The 17,000-nt window shown below is 47.0% G+C and overlaps 1 protein-coding gene across 5 annotated transcripts in view; it reads left to right on the top strand.

The window, feature by feature from the left end:
• LOC146404158 (NBPF family member NBPF6-like) overlaps nucleotides 1–17,000 on the top strand; it is a 41,823-nt gene that overhangs the window by 5,037 nt on the left and 19,786 nt on the right. Inside the window, exons 3-11 of one of the 5 annotated variants that reach the window (XM_085023381.1) lie at nucleotides 5,798–5,935; nucleotides 6,355–6,481; nucleotides 6,824–6,993; nucleotides 8,649–8,751; nucleotides 9,309–9,549; nucleotides 9,977–10,044; nucleotides 11,605–11,729; nucleotides 12,841–13,018; nucleotides 14,304–14,384. The gene's annotated coding sequence lies outside the window, so the exon portion shown is untranslated. Of the gene's footprint in view, nucleotides 1–5,797; nucleotides 5,936–6,354; nucleotides 6,482–6,823; nucleotides 8,752–9,308; nucleotides 9,550–9,976; nucleotides 10,045–11,604; nucleotides 11,730–12,840; nucleotides 13,019–14,303; nucleotides 14,385–17,000 lie in introns of all 5 variants that reach the window. The other 4 variants (XM_085023382.1, XM_085023380.1, XM_085023378.1 and 1 more) reach the window with 4 other exon arrangements.

Here is a 17,000-nt window from a genome sequence, read left to right as displayed (position 1 = left end):
TATTGACTTCTTTGTGGCAGCCTGGTTCCCAGGGGTTTCTTGTATCGTGAGAGGCTGCAGTCTGGCTGAGAACCAGGGTTTGGGGGCCAGGACAGGTCACCAGCTGAGTTGGGTCACCAGGCTCAGGACCAATCCTGAGGTCATTTCTAGGCAGCATGGGCCCCTTCCTCCAATGGATCCACTCCGACTTCCCTTCTCATGATCTCCTGTCCTGGACTGAGAGCTCCGTGAACGTTGGATGACTCTTTTACGCAGCCTGTATTGATGACCCCTGGTACTGAGGCAAGCACCGAGGAGGCTGCCCGGGACACTTGCTCACTGCCTGCATAAAAGAGGTTCCAGGTCTCCAGTCATTTCAACTACATTCCCGTCCAGATGTCCCGTCAGAGATGCTCTGCTTCCTCTGGGGATGTAGCAAATCCTCTTCATTAAAGAGGAGTCTGCCCACCACTCTCCTTACCCCACGACACTGACGTGAGGTGACTGATGAAGGCACCCCTGTCCTCAGGGATTCCCCTCCGTGGTTCAGTGTCACTAGGAAGAAATGTCCTCAGGCTACCCTCCCATCCTCTGGCTGCCACAACAGTCTAGCAGAGAGGAACCACCACATTTTGTGGAAACTCTCCACTTGTATTCTTCTTGCCACAGCGTTGATTTCCTCAGGTCAGTCTTACTGCTGTCTGAACTCCAGCTTCTGAACACAGCCCAAGGAAAACTAATCCCTGACCAATGTTTAAGGGAGATTGTGTGGAAAGCCTGTCAAAGTGAAAATACGGAAGACTGTTATTATTGTCTCAGCTTCAGATGGAAGGGTCCCCTTATCCTGGCCCCTCCTGACCTGAGGGCAGAAGTGATTTAGGAAAGAAGGAGCCCCTACAGGCCTTCTCCAGCCATCATCCATCCCTCTCATCTCACCCTTCCTTGGAGAGCACCCACTGTGAGCGCAGATACAAGGTGGAAACCGAAAGATGCCATCCTCCTGCTCTCAGGGTTGGTGCTTCCCTGCAGTATCAACCACACGCCAGTGACTTCTTGGAAGTGGTATGAAAAATACCCTTCAGCATATATGCCATATGTCAACACATCACTACAAAGCTTAGTAAACACCTGTGAGTCCTTGGCAGATGTTGCTGTGTGGGGGAAAGCCCATTTTCCATGTCCACTCCTCTGTTGATGGCCGTTTCAGGTGTTTCCATGTCTTGGCTATTGCAAAGAGTGCTGCAGTTTACATTGGAGTACGTGTATCTTTTCAAGGCATGGTTTTCTCTGGATAGATGCCCAGGAGTGGGATTGCTGGATCAAATGGTAGTTCTATTTTTAGTTTTCGGAGGCATCTCCCTACTGTTTTCCACAGGGGTTGCACCAATTTTCAATCCCACCAAGAGTGTACTAGGGTTCCTTTTTCTCCACCCCATCTCCAGCACTTACTGTTTGTAGACGTTTTGATGATGGCCATCTGGCTGGTGTAAGGTGGTACCTCATCGTGGTTTTGATTTGCATTTCTCTAACAATGAGTGATGTTGAACATCTTTTCACGTGTTTCTCAGCCATCTATATGTCTTCTTTGGAGAACTGTCTGTTTAGATCTTCTGCCCATTTTTGGATGGGGTTGTTTGGTTTTTTTGGTATGGAGCTGCAGAAGGTGTTTCTAAATTTTGGAGATTAATCCCTCGTCAATCGATTCACTTGCAAGATTTTCTCCCATTCTGTGGGTTGTCTTTTCGTGTTGTTTAGGTTTTCCTTTGCTGTGCAGAAACTTTGAAGTTTGATTAGGTCCCATTAGCTTCTTTTTGTCTTTATTCTCATTACTCTAAGAGGTGGATCTGAGAAGATGTTGCTGTCGTTTATGTCGGAGAGTGTTTGGCCTATGTTTTCCTCAAAGAAGTTTATAGTGTCTGGTCTTATACCTAGGTCTTTCATCCATGCTGAGTTTATTGTTGTGTGTGGTGTTAGGGAGTGTTTTAACTTCATTCTTTTCCAAGTGTCTGTCCAGGTTTTCCAGCAGCATTTATTGACCAGGCTGTCCTTTCTCCATTGTATATCCTTGCCTCCTTTGCCATAGATGAGGTGGCTGTAGGTGCGTGGGTTTAATTCTGGACTTTCTGTCCTGTTCCACTGATCTCTGTGTCTCTCATTGTGCCAGGACCATACAGTTTTGATGAGTGTTGCTTTGTGGTATAGTCTGACGTCCGGGAGCCTGATTCCTCTGGTTCCATTTTTCTTTTTCAGGATGTCTTTGGCTATTCTGGGTCTTTTGTGCGTCCAAACAAACAGACTTGAAAATATTTTGTTTGGGTTCTGTGAAAAATGTCCTTGGTACTTTGATAGGGATTGCACTGACTCTGTAGATTGCCTTGGGTTGTATAGTCATTTTTGATAATATTGACTCTTCCAGTGCAAGAGCCTGGTATGTCTTTCCATCTGTTTGTGTCATCTTTGATTTCTTCCATCAGAGTCTTATGGTTTTCAGAGTACAGGTCAGGTCTTTTGTCTCTTTAGGTAGGTTTACTCCTGGGTATTTTATTCCTTTGGATGCGACGGTAAATGGAATTGCTTCCCTAATTCCTCTTTCTGATCTTTCATTGTTAGTGTATGGAAATGCCATCAATTTATGTGTATTAATTGTGTATCCTGCGAGTTTGCCAAATTCCTGGATGAGCTCTAACAGTTTTCTGGTAGAGTCTTTAGGATTTTGTAGGTAATGTATCATGTCCTCGGCAAATAGTGATAGTTTTATGTCTTCCTTTCCAATTTGGATTCCTTGTATTTCTTTCACCCCTCTGATTGCTGTGGCTAGGACTTGTAACACTATGTTGAAGAGTAGTGGTGAGAGCAGACATCCTTGTCTTGTTCCTGATCTTGGCAGGAATTCTTTCAGCTTTTCGCCATTAAGAATGATGTTCGCTGTGGGTTTGTCACGTATGACCTTTCTGATGTTGAGGTAGATTCCCACCATGCCCACTTTCCGAAGGGTTTTTATTAGAAATGGGTGTTGGGTTTTGTCCAAGGCTTTTTCTGCGTCTATTGAGAGGATCATATGGTTTTTATTCTTCAGTTTGTTAATGGGGTGTATCACACTGATGGATTTGTGGATATTGAGGAACCCTTGCATCCCTGGGATGAATCCCTTTTCATCATGATGTACAATCCTTTTAGTGTATTGTTGGATGCGGTTTGGTAGGATTTTGGTGAGGATTTTTGCATCGATGTTCATCAGTGAAATTGGCCTGTAGTTTTCTTTTTTGTGGTATCTTTGTGTGGTTTTGGTGTCAGGGAGATGGTGGCCTCATCGGAAGAGTTTGGGAGTATCCCTTCGTCTGTGGTTTTTTTGCAATAGTTTCATAAGGATAGGTGGTAGCTCTTCCCTAAATGTTTGATAGAGTTTGATGTGAAGCCATCTGGTGCTGGACTTCTGTTTGTTGGAAGTTTTTTAATCACAGTTTCAATTTCAGTTCTTGCGATTGGTCCATTCATCTTTTCTATTTCATCTTGGTTTAGTCTTGGAAGATGGTACTTTTCTAAGAATTTGTCCATTTCTTCTAGGTTTTCCATTTTATTGGCATATGGTTGCGTATCGTAGTCTCTTATGATCCTTTGTATTTCTGTGATGTCCGTTGTTACTTCTCCTTTTTCATTTCTAATTTTATTGATTTGAGTCCCCTCTCTTTTTTGCTTGCTAAGTCTGGCTAGGGGTTTATCAATTTTGTTGATCTTTTCAAAGAACCAGCTTTTCGTTTCATTGATCTTTTCTATGGTTTTCTTTGTTTCTATTTCATTTGATTTCTGCTCTGATCTTTATGATTTCTTTCCTTCTACTAACTTTAGGACTTGTCTGTTCTTCTCTCTCGAGCTGCTTTAGATGTAAAGATAGCTTGTTGATTTGAGCTCGTTCTTGTTTCCTGAGGTGGGCTTGTGTTGCTATAAACGTTCCGCTTAGAATGGCTTTTGCTTCATCCCATAGGTGTTGGAGTGTCGTATCTTCATTGTCATTTCCTGCCAGGTATCTTTTAATTTCCTCTTTGATTTCTTCAGTGATCCATTGGTTGTTTAGAAGCAGGTTGTTTAGTCTCCACGTGTTTGTGTTTTTTGCAGTTTTTTTCTTGTTGTTGATTTCCAGTTGTATGGCGTTGTGGTCGGAAAAGATGCTTGATATGATTTCGGTTTTCTTAAAGTTACCGAGGTTGGATTTGTAGCCCAGGATGTGCTCAATCTTAGAGAATGTTCCATGTGCACTTGAGAAGAAAGTGTAGTCTGTTGCTTTTGGATGGAATGTGCTATAAATATCGATTAAGTCCCTCTGGTTTAATGCATCATTCAGGGCCCGTGTTTGCTTATTGATTTTCTGTCTGGTTGATCTGTCCATTGCTGTAAGTGGGGTGTTAAAGTCCCCCACTATTATTGTGTTATTGTTGATTTCTCCTTTTAAGGTTGTTAGCAGTTGCCTTGTATATTGTGGTGAACCTGTGTTGGGTGCGTAGATATTTAAAGTTGTTATATCATCGTCTTGGATTGATCCCTTGATCATTAGGTAGTGACCTTCCCTGTCCCTTAAAATATTTTTCGTTGTAAAGTCTATTTGGTCTGCTATGAGTATTGCTACTCCAGCTTTCTTTTGATCCCCGTTTGCGTGAAATATTTTCTTCCATCCTCTCACTTTCAGTTTGTATGAGTCCCTAGAAGTGAAGTGGGTCTCTTGAAGACAGCATATATATGGGTCTTGTTTTTGTATCCATTCAGCCAGTCTGTGTCTTTTGGTTGGGGCGTTTAGACCAGTAACATTTAAGGTAATCATTGATATGTATGTTGTTATTGCCATTTTACTAATTGCTTTGGATTTGTTTTTGCTGCTCTTTTTTTCTTTCCTTCTTCTCTTGTTCTTTTCTGCCTAGAGAAATTCCTTTAGTATTTGTGGTAAGGCTGGTTTAGTGTTGCTGAATTCTCTCAGCTTTTGCTTATCTGTGAAGGTTTTGATTTCTCCTTCAAATCTGAATGAGAGCCTGGTGGGTAGAGTAATCTTGGTTGGAGGATTTTTTCCTTTCATCACGTTGAGTATATCATGCCACTCCCTTCTGGCCTTCAGAGTTTCTGCTGAAAAATCTGCCTGTAACCTTATTGGGGTTCCCTTGTATGTGATTTGTTTCTTTTCCCTAGCTTCTTTGAAGATTTTCTCTTTGTCTTTAATTTAGGTCCGTTTGATTAATATGCGTCTTGGGGTGTTCCTCTTTGGGCTCATTTTATATGGTCGTCATTGCGCTTCCTGGATTTGAGTGGGTGGTTCCTTTCCCATGTTAGGGAAGTGTTCGGCTATTATCTCTTGGAATATATTTTCTGTCCCCTTCTCTCTCTCTTCTCCTTCTGGCACCCCTATAATACGGATGTTGGTGCGTTTCACGTTGTCCCAGAGTTCTCTGAGATGCTCTTCGTTTTCGATCTTTTTTCTCTTTTCTGTTCTGCATCCGTAATGTCTACTAATCTGTCCGCCACCTCGCTTATTTGTCTTCTGCCTCCTGTATTCTGCTGTTGGCTGCTTCTAGTGATTTTTTTTTTATTTCAGTTATTGTATTTTGCATCTCTTCTTGTTGAGGTTTTATATCTTGTATCTCTTTGGTCAGTGTTTCCTGTAAGTTATCCATCTTTGCCTCCAGTTTATTTCCAATGTCTTGCATCATCTTCAGCATCAACAGTCTAAAGTCTTTTTCCTGGAGGCTGAGAATCGCCTCCCTGCTTGGCTGATTTTCTGGGGTTTTTCCTTTCTCCCTGATCTGAGTGATAGTTCTCTGTCTTTTCATTTTTATAGGTATTTGGTGTGGTGACCTTTTTACAGATAATGGAGTTGTGTCCTCTCGTACTTCTGATGTCAGCCCCCCTGTGGCAGAAGTCAGTATGGGGGCTTGCTGTAGGCTTCCTGATGGGAGGGGCTTATGCCTGCTGCCTGGTAGGTGGAGCCGATTCTAATCCCTCTGGTGGGTGGGGCTTAGTCTCTGGATGGGAGTAGAGGCAGCTGTGTGCCTGAGGGGTCTTTGGGTAGCCTGTTTACTGAGGGGCGGTGCTGTGATCCCACCTGGGTTGTTGTTTGCCCTGGGGCTTCTCAGCACTGACTGATGGGTGGGGCCAGGTTTTCCCAAAATGGCCACCTCCAGAGAGAGGCATGGCTGCTGAATATTCCCGAGAGCTTTGCTTCCAATGTCCTTCCCTCACAACAAGCCACATTCACCCCTGGTTTCCCAGGATGTCCTCCACGTACTGCAGTGAGATTTGACTCAGATTCCCATGGAGACTTTGCTTTGCCCTGGGACCCAGTGCACATGAAAGTCTGTGTGCGCCTTTTAAGAATGGGGTCTCCGTTTCCCCCAGTCCTGTGCAGCTCCTGTGCACAAGCCCCACTGGTTTTCACTGCCTGATGCTCCGGGGCTCTTTCTCCCCGTGCCAGATCCCGACACATGAGAGTTTGATGTGGGGCTCAGAACTCTCACTCCTGTAGGTGAGTCTCTGTGAAGCAGTTAGTTTCCAGTCTGTGGGGCTTCCCACCCGGGAGGTGTGGGGTTGTTTATATCGTGAAATCACCCCTCCTACCTCTTGATGTGTCCTCCTCTTTTTCTTCTGGTGTAGGATATCTTTTGTAAGGTTTCCGGTCCATTTGGGTGAAGAGTGCTCATTCTTTAGTTGTGAATTTTGGTGTTTTTAGGAGAGAAGTTGAGCTCCAGTCCTTCTATTCCACCGTCTTAATCCCGTCTCCTTGACCCCTTGACTTTGGGCTGGTGAGGTCTGGGTTGGACTCCTAACTTACAGAACTGTCCTAATGAATGCATTTTTTTTTTTGTAGGCCACAAAACGTACGGGCATGTGTTAGAGCAGAAAAAGAAAGCTGATTCAAGTGTGTAGGGGATTCTCCTAAGTCGTCATAAGACCTGGGGACTCTAAGAAACCCTGCAGCTTGCCTGTCTGTCTTCCGGTGATGGGACAAAAGACATTTGTACAGGTTTTAAGTGTTCCGTGAGGTTCCTACCATCTTTTATTCATTCCTATTTTTTTTTCATTAAAAAAAATTTCCCCTATGAGACTCACACCCTCTTTCCCACACAGGACCCACCATGTTTCTCATTTCCATTGTGGCAAACTGGAAGACAGTTTGCTGGTCAGGCAGGTTGATTTCTTTTTCTTTTTATTTAATTAATTAATTTATTTTTGTGTCCAGTGTCTTTTTGGTGCCGAGCCCACTGCATATGGCTGTTCCCAGACTAGGGGTTGAACTGGAGCTGGAACTGAGGGCCAAGAAAACAGCCACAGCCACAGGCAGAGCAACCGCTACCGGGGTATGAGCCGAGTCTGTGACCTACATGAGAGCCCACAGCAACGCTGGATCCTTAACCCACTGAGAAAGGCCAGGGATTGAACCCCTGTCCTCAAGGACATTAGTTGGGTCTGTTACCCCTGATTCCCGACGGGAACTCCAACTACTGGTATTTTTTCTTGCTTGACTGTTTTCCTTTCCTTCAGCATTTTCATGTCTCTGATGAAATTTAGACTTGGGAACTCGGGGAAAGCCTAGGAAGCTAGAGATATGTGACAGAAAATAGCCAGGGAGAGGACCTGGGGCGGGGATGGGGGTGGGGGGTGAGGGTGGGAGGGGAGGGATTGGGGCGGTTCCAGGAAGGCTGCCTTGGGTCCCAGTTGGTGACAGGCTCAACATTTCCTTAGGTTACAGTTTAGGAACAGTCCTAGGAATATCCACCAATTGCTTCTGGCAAAGCTTTGAAGTCCTAGGTAAAGGTTTAGTTTGTGACACTTAAGCCATTCTAACATTTCACATTTCCTCCAAAGAGCTAGCAAGAGACTGTGTTCGTGTTTTAAATGTGAAATGGCAGGACATATGCAAAACCACATATGAAACCCCTTTCCCTTTCATTTCAGGATTTACTTATTACCAAATCCTGCCTTAGTTCGATAAGATGCAACACATTCTTTGGGGTTGCTGCTTGAAGAAGAAGGGTTGCCAAAGTCGCATTGCAATGTGCAGCCCAATACTATGCAAAGAGATCAGTTTATTAGACAACATCGGCTATTAATTTGCAGTGAGGTGGTGTAGGAAACCGCAGAACACGGGAGGACTCATGACCCAACAGGAGCCTGAGTGTATGAGTAGGCGGTGGAGAGGAGACATGGGGAGAGGAGACCAGCTTGAGGAGGGACACACAGAGCTACAGCGGAGCCTGGAGAACCCAGAGAGGGTGTCTGGGCCCTCAGGCCCCTTCCTTGCCTGGTTCCAGAGTAGCTGTGGGTCGTGGGCAGGTAGAACAGACACTAAGTGGTGGCCAGTTGGCTAGCTAACGACTGAGTATGTGTGGGGAGGTTTGCCCAGAAGGGGTGGATTTCCTAGAGCTCCTTGTCCCTGGAGCCCAGGAGCCTGAGGGCCCGTGGTTGGGACGTGTCGGGAAGGCGTCCTTTGGAGGCTGAGAAGAGCTCTGGGAGTGTGGGTGGTGGATCTGGGAAGGGCTGTCCTCTCCACCTTGTCTCTTTGCTTCCCCAGAGGGTGACTGGCGTGGCCAGGCAAGAAGGGGCCCAACACTGAACACTCTTGGCAGCTATTGACACTCACCTCTGGAAATGTGACCCAGCTGAGCCTGAAGGCTCTGGTTTTCTTCCCTCAGGACTCTGTCCTCATTGTAGAGCGGAGGTGTGGACTCCAGGCCCGGACTGGAGAAGGTCGAGGGGGATCCTGACCCAGAGCATGCAAGAAGGCAGGTTACACAGGTGGGTGAGAGAGGCTCAATGCTGCTGCCCATTCTGCACCTCAAAGATCCTGTCCCAGCCAGCAGAAAACCCCGAGGACTCGAGGACTCGAGGCCTGGGCCTGGAGCCTGAGGGGCCGAATGCCTGGCTTGGCTGTGCCTCCTCTCAGGGGGCTCTTTGCCTGTCTGATCTCCTGCCCTGGCTGCAGCTGCTCCGGAGGCTCTTTCCCCTCAGTAGCTGCTGCTGTGCTGTGGGCAGGACCCGGGCAGGTGGGAGGGATGCCTGCAAGGGCCAGCCGCCTGGGGGAGAGGGAGGGGAGGAAGCCAGCAGGGGCAGGGGAGAGGCTGGGGGAGGCCCCTGCAGACCTGGCTCTGCCCCTTGCCAAGCACAAGACAAGGGCACAGAGAGGTCAGCAGGCAGCCTGTGAGCAGATTACGGTGGGAGGAGAAGTCAGAGGATTCTGGGGACCAGGCCTGGTTGGTTCTGGCCTGAGGAGAGTTAGCCCTCAGCTCAGATGTGTCTACAAAGGAGGAGAATGGTCCTTTCCCCTCCCGCCTTGCTGACTGTTTGTGTGTTAGGAGCAAGTGGAGGAAAGCAGACCTCAGTGCTCTGCCATCTGTCAAGCTCAGCCTAAGGGTGACCTTCAGGAGCCCCCTCACTGTGACCAGGAGTGGGAAGCCCTGGGCCTCTCCTTCCTGTTCAGGAGGCAGTGGAGCTGAGCCTGTGTTGCAGCTGCTCCCTCAGGTGGTCATTACAAATGGTGGAGTCCTCCAGGTGCTGGCTAAGGTTCCGGATTTCACCAAGATGCTCCTGTGGCAGGTGAGCCCCTGCAGCCATCCCTCCAGGACTGGAGGAGGTGGGAGATGGAGAATTCTGGTCACACGTGGGGCCACATGGGGGATGGGGCTTGGCCTCACTGGCCTCTCAGCAGCTTCCCCTGACCATCACCCTCCTCTCACCTGGGCACCCAGGAGCTGAGCTGACTCTGTTTAAAGAGCCAGTTGGCTTCAGATGCAGGACAGTGGGTGCTAAGGCCGCCCCATGGGCCTCCTCCCATGCAGGGGTACCTGTAAGGGAGCTGTCAGTGTAGGTGTACAGTTACCAGGGTAACTGGGAAGTGTCCGGGGTTGCCCAGGGTTTAGAAAAGCAGCTGAGGACCGTGGAGCTCAGCCTAGGCCCTGGAAAGTGGTGGCCCTTTTCTGAGTTGACTGTGATCCTGACCCTAGGATCCTACCTTACCTCTTAGTGCCCCTTGAATGGATGTTCTTTAGCAAGAGACAAGCCCTTCCTTCACCCTTTGAGAGAAGACCTAAGGTAAAGGCTAGTCCGTTATGTCAGCTCATCCTATGTGGTTAATGACTGGTACTGAACGCTCCCCTGGAAGCAACTTTGTTTCCTTCGCCCATGGCCTGTGGGGCTCCAGGGCCAGGGATTGAACCTTTAGCACTTCAGTCACCTGAGCCAGGGACCTCGCTGGATCCTTAAGTCATTGAGCCACCAGGGAACTCCTCAAATCACGTTGAAAATGGCAGGAACCAGAGTTCCCTTCATGGCTCAGTGGTTATTGAACCCGACTAGTTTCAAGGAGGTTGGGCGTTTGATCCCTGGACTCACTCAGGGGGATAAGTATCTGGTGTTGCTCTGAGCTGTGGTGTCGGTCGCATAGGCAGCACGTCTCCCATGTTGTGGGAGCTGTGAGTAGGCCGGCAACTGTAGCTCCTATTCGATTCCCAGCCTGGGAACTTCCACATGCCGCGGGTGCAGCCCTAAAAAGCTAAAATAAATAAATACAAATTTAATAGGTGATTAATAAGTGAAACGGCAGGCACAAAGCCCGCTTAACTCTTTCTAGTGGGACATGTGATGTGCTCTTGTTTGAGAGGAGCAGAAGCGACTGCATTTCTGTCTGATCTTTAGCCCAGGCCTTAGAGCCTGTGGGCTGCAGGAGAGCACATTTACTCATCCCAGGTCAATACGGCCTTGTCTGTTTCACATTGTGCATTCCTCCGTGTTCCTTATACACGTGATCCGTGTGCCCCAGAGGGTGGTGAAATCTTCATGTCATGTAACTTTGGTGCATGATGGAGCAGATATTTGCATGGTGGACTGCTTTTCCTAGGACTGTGCTTTCATTGCTTTATCACTGACCTAGGATAAGATCGAAGTGGAAATATGACGGGACTAGAAGACATAGATAAAAGTTACCCCTGGAACCTGGTGTTTATTTGCTAGGCAGTAAATGTTGGATCTGGCCGGCACTTGAGGAGGCACTGGGGAGGAGGGGTGGGGTGAACCAGGCCAGGAGAGTGCCTGCTGTCAGAAAGATGATCTCTAGCACGGGACGTGCATATTGACAGATAATATATATTGAAAGATGACTGTGATGTGCTTAATGCTTTTGTGTTGGTTGGTCCCATGCGCCAGCCTGGACTGACAAGTGCCCGAGTATCAACAAGGGACAGTTGAACAGTGATACAGTGTTCTTTCAGGAAATATCTTTCAGTTGTTTTTTTTTGTTGTTGTTGTTTGTTTGTTTGTTTGAAGAGTGAACAATTGTATGTTTGACCCAGTGTTCCCTGACATTCAGCTGTGAGATCCCGGAGCTTTTGGACAGAAAAGCTTGTGGCCAAGGCTCATGGGTGGCTCTGCTGCCCCCAAGTGGTGTGGGAACCTGGGAGAATCTCCCTATCTCCATGAACCACAGTGTCTTCATCAGGAAGATAAAGTCCTTCCAATACTCGAAATTCCTCTCCTGCTGAGTTTTTTTTTTTTTTTTCCTTCTGCATGCTTGTGGGGCAGAGATGCATGCTCCATGTGCCCTGGGAACTGCAGCCAAGTCCTGCCTTTGGTCCCTTGTCTGTGTTTTTCCTTTAGGAGCCTGAACTGAGTCCACACACTGAACTCACAGACCTGCAGGAGGAGATGGAAGAAAGAAAATCAGCAGGTTTTGAGGATGAGAAGAACCCAAGTAATGGCAGAGGAGGTGCTGTGCAAGAGAGGTGAGACTAAGGACCAGATAAGTTCAAAAAGTCAAGGCAACTGAGGGATGCACACAGCATCATCCAGGCCTCCATGTGCAGCCGGAGTTGAGCAGGGAAGACTGGGAGGGTCACTTTCTCCACATGAACGTGTGCAGCTGCCCAGGAATTCACAGGATGGATCAGGGTTGGTTTATTCTGCTGGGAAGCACCAGTTCCATGAGGAGGAGGAGGCAGCAGGAGGCTCTGCCCTGGAGCCCTCAGCCACAACCTTCGGATTGCCCTCAGCGGCCGTCCTCTACGGAAGTGAGTGCTAAGAGAGCGAAATGAGGTTTGGAGAAGAATTAGAGACGTTCCTTGGCAGCTCAGACAGGTCTGCCCCATGGCCAGAAGGGGCCAGGGTGAGGGGGTCCCTTGCATCTGAAGCAGAAAGAATCGTCTTCCTGTGCCTTTAGTTTGGAAGGCTTTACACACAGGGTCTCTTCAAGACATGCTGAGCGCTTCATGTGCCTTCTGCTGTGTTAACACCTCGGAGCTCAGCTCTCAGTAAGCTTCTCCTGGGGAGATCACCGCAGTGAGAGGAAGGCACAAGTGTGCATAGTTGCACCAAAATGTGCCTGCTGCTCCCCTGACTTGGGTCGTTGCTGCAGCCCAGAGGATGGGAGGCTAGACTGAGGCCATCTGTTCCTGATGGTAGTGAAACCAGGAGAGGAATCCCCGAGGACAGGTGTGTCTGCCTGAGAGTCACCTGAGGTGAAGGTGATGGCATAAGGTGCGTGTAGGGCAGGCTCTTCTTTACGGAGGGTGACGTGCTACATCCTGGGAGAAAGCAGAGCCTCCCTGTCAGGACCGTTGCACAGGAATGGAGCTGAGATGAGTAGAGACTTGAAACCTGTCTTATGCAATCAGTGACAGGATGTCGCTGAGAAGGTCCTCAGTGCTTGACCTGGTGTGAGGATTCTTGGACACAGAGGTGGATAAAGGGTTATCCCCGTGTTTGTGGAGCTCTCTGTCTGGTAGCAGTGAACTCATGAGCGGTGTATTGGTGTTGGGGTCAACGGAGCAAGTGGTCCATTTGGGCAAGGCATGGCCTGGTGGGTGGTCCTGGATCCTTTCTCTTTTTTCCCAACAGCTGCATGGCCTTTCCTGGCTCCATGGCCCTGGTTCCAGCCAGATTCGGGGCTCTCAGGGTGCAGATGACACCCGGACTCCATGTTGCCTTAAAGCAGTCCACACTGCCCAGGTCTCCAGAGAAAACCGCAAAGATCTGTAACTCCGACTATGTCTTGGGGAAGTGGAGAAATAATGAGGCAAGTTTAGTATGTCTTCTAGGGTCATACCTGTCATGATGACTGGTGGTTAATGGTTTTCTCTCTGAGAAGGTAAATACTTTCCACACTTGCAGATTCTCTCCCTATTGAGCTCCATGAAAGCATTCATTGCACCCTTGTGTGAGATGTGTTGTGCTGATTCCCTTGCGGGGGATGGAAGGGGAGGGTGGGAATCCTTCCTGAAAAGAGTGTGAAGGTGGCATTTCCCAGCTCAGCCTGGGTGTCTGTAGGCGAGAACATCAATGGCAGAAAGCACTAGGCTCTTCCTGGTGAAAGGAGAGGTACAAACAGGAGCAGTGACAGTGCCTGGCTTTTGCTTCCTGAAGCATCAGGTCACAGGCCTCTAGAGACCCTCCCTCAGGAAGTGTCCCAGGTGCCAAGTGTCCTAGGTGAGTGTCATAGTTGTTTGTGTGGGCTCCCTCCCTGTGTTCATTTCATAGATTCTGGGTAGAGTGTAGCACATTCCAAAGAATAAGCAGAGGGTTGGACTAGGAGAGACGGACTCGTGTGGTTGGACGGTGAATCTCAAACATTTCAAGATCCCACTCAGAAAGTGACCTTTCAGGGAACAGAATGCATGGGTGGGCTTTAGCGTCATGTAATGTGAGAACATTCAATGCATTTAGCATCATCTGGTGACTTGTGAAGGCAACAGCTTCTTCAGGTGACCCCAGTGATGGCCCTACCTTCCAAAGAACAAAGAGAGCCACCGGCTTCCCCTGTTCTTATGGGAACAGCAGGCCCTTTAATGAAAAAAGCTGGGACCATGGCTCTTCCTCTAGGGCTATGGAATCAAGGAGATCCCATGGCAGGTGACCTAGGATGAGGTAGAGGAGATTTTATGACCATGGCCTCAAAGGGGTGGAGAAAAATGGTGGAGGCTTTTGAAGCCACACGCGAGTAGGCTCAGAGGGACATCACATCTGAGAAAACATGTTTAGCAAACTTATGGACCTCGCGCTCTATAAATATTTATCCCATGATTTGCCGTCATTGTGTACATAACTAAGCTCTATTGTATTAGACGAGTAGTGACTGGTTCGTGGCGGTCAGGAATCTTCATATCAGCACACACACCTGAAATGGAAGTGGTATGTCTTTGGGGAAAAGGTCAAACTAATAAAGGCATTATTTCTCATTTTCCGATTTTTGTTTTTGAGCTAACGGAAGATTTGACTATCAAACTACTATGCTGACTATGATGCTGATTTAAACGTGGCTCTGATGATTTTGATAAAACAAAGTGAAACACCTGTTTTGACAGATTGCTGCAGTAGCATCCAGGACTGTCAGTGGAAGTGGGGAATGACATGACACCACCTTTTGGACACCCAGCTGGCAAGAGGTAAAAGAGGAAGGGACAGTCAGCCCACTGTATACAATGACAAGCGAGACCTAACGCTCAAGTTGGTTCAACACAAACCAGCGAGAAGGAATCTATGGTCATAGGGAGTCTTGGGCCCAGGCTAAAGGGTGGAGCTTTGGGAAACAGATCTCTCAAATGCAACACAATGGAAAGAGTTTTTGTTCAGGAGTTAGAAGAGGGAGTATGTTGGGGATGTTAGTTTTCCCCACTTTGGAGTTCCGTCATGGCTCAGCGGAAACAAATCTGGCTAGCCTCCATGAGGACACAGGTTCGATCTCTGGCCTCGCTCAGTGGGTTAAGGATCTGTTGTTGCCCCAAACTGCACTCTGGGTCACAGATGCGTTTTGGATCCTGTATTGCTGTGCCTGGGAATTTCCATATGCCGCCATTGCGCTTGCAGAAAACAAACAAGCAAAGAAACAAAACACCCACACACAGCATAGTCAAAGTAGTTGGTATAAAATAGGGAACAAAGTTGCATGGCTAGCTCTGCCTGACCTCAGGAATTAGTTTATAGTCATCATGGTCAAATCAGGATGGAACTGTTGCAATGATACTTCAAGGGATCAAGGGACCAGAATAAGGAGTCCAAAAATAAACCTTTGCCTACAACAAGACTGATGTCGTTGACCAATGCAGAGAGGTAACCCCGTGGAGAAAACATATTCTTTTCAACAGATTGGTGAAGGATGATCTACTTCAGCTTTTTGACTAATAGATGTCTATATGCATGTGAGAAGTCGTTACATTACTGGGCTGAATCCATACCTCATACCTTATTGGAACTCAGGATAGATCATAGACCTAAATGTAAACCAGGAGTTCCCCTCGTGGCTCAGTGGTTAATGAATCTGACTAGGAACCATGAGGTTGGAGTTTGATCCCTGGCCTTGCTCAGTGGGGTGGGGATCCAGCATTGCCGTGCACTGTGGTGTAGGTCACAGATGTGGCTCAGATCCCAAGTTGCTGTGGCTCTGGTATAGGCCAGAGGCTACAGCTCCGATTGGACCCCTAGCCTGGGAACCTCCATATTCCCCAGTTGCGACCCCAAAAAGACCAAAAAAAAAAAAAAAAAAAAACCGGAAAAATTAAATGGAACCCGAAAACTTGTAGGAGAAGACCTAGAGGGAAATACTTGTGACTTTAGGTTAGAAAGAGGTTTCTTAGATGAGGCCAAAGATATAACCACTTGAAAAATACATTGATTTGATCATGTCGCAACAGTAGAAAGGGTGGGGGAAAGAACTGTAACTGCAATGTATACATCTAAGGATGACCTGACCCCCTTGCTGTACAGTGGGAAAATAAAAAAAAAAAAAAAGAAAAATACATTGATTTATAAATATTCATAAAAATTGAAAAACCGTATTGGTCTTGAAGACACTGGTAATACATGAAAGGTCAAGCTGCAAATAGTGGGAAATATTTGTAAATCACAAACCCGACTGAGGACCTAAATGCACACTCTCTCATAACTCTTAAAACTGATATTGAAAGGACCACAAAATCCACTTCAGTGGGGTGAAAGATTTCTGTAGGGATTTAGGACCCAGGCAGTTGAGTCATCCACCTTTATTCCTCTTTTGCAAATTGCTTTGATAAATGGAACACATTGGAATTTCCATATAAATTTGAGAATTAGCGTGTGAATGTCTTCCCAGATACCTACTAGAAGTTTGCTTGGGATTCAGTAGTTGTGTCCACCACAGTGAGACTTGACATTGAGCCCTATTGAGTTTCTCATCTACAGCACCTTTTCCATTGATTTAGTCGCCATTTCTCTCATTCTTTAATTTGTGAAAGTAATGGTCTGTGGTGTTCATCATACTGTTCTCACACATATTTTTTCTCGGAAGGACATGCAATCAAAGAATTGGTCAAAGACTTGTAGAAACTCTTCCAGAACAAGATACATAATTGGGCCACAAGAACATAAGTGTCAGTGGTCAGAGAAACAAATTAAAACTACAGCGAGTTCCAATTATATATTCATTACCGTGGTGAAATTGAAAGAGATTGAAAATATCTTATGTGGTAAAGGTGTAAAGCCACCAGATGTTTCTTACACTTGGGGGAATGAGTAGTCATTCAGGCACTTTGAAAAGCTGAATGACAGTTCAGCACACACCCATCATGTGAGCAGCCTTTCCATTCCTAGGTGTTTACAGAGTATGTCCCCATAACAACCCGCACTTGAGTAGCCATGATGAGTTTCTTCAAAAGGACTGAACCCTGGAAACTACAGGGACATCCATTAGTTGGTGAATGTATGAACTGACACAAAGTATCGAAACAAAGGAATAGTGCTTAGCAAGAAAAAGGCAGGCACTGCGGTTGCTTGTAAGATGATGGAGATACTCTGAATCAAGCGGGGTGGAGGAATGCAGACAGGAAAGAGGCCATGCATAGTTTGATTTATATAAGAGTGTTAAAACGGCAAACTCATCTCTCATGGCAGTGGTTGCCTGGGGCTGAGGGTTGAGGGAGTGAAGGAAAGCAAAGGGGTCCAAAGGTTGTGAGGACATGGACACACCGTGTATCAGATGGTAGCTGTAGTTTTCACAGTGTAACCAGCTATCAAAGTGCACTTGATTG

Source organism: Sus scrofa, chromosome 4 (assembly GCF_054392235.1).
Source record: "Sus scrofa isolate SSC_HxYL_T2T_F1_AM1 chromosome 4, Sscrofa_HxYL_maternal_Yorkshire_Landrace_v2.0, whole genome shotgun sequence".
In the NCBI taxonomy this organism is placed as follows: Eukaryota; Metazoa; Chordata; class Mammalia; order Artiodactyla; family Suidae; genus Sus; species Sus scrofa.
Note: the sequence above shows the minus strand (reverse complement) of the source record. Positions and strands in the feature narration are given on the sequence as shown.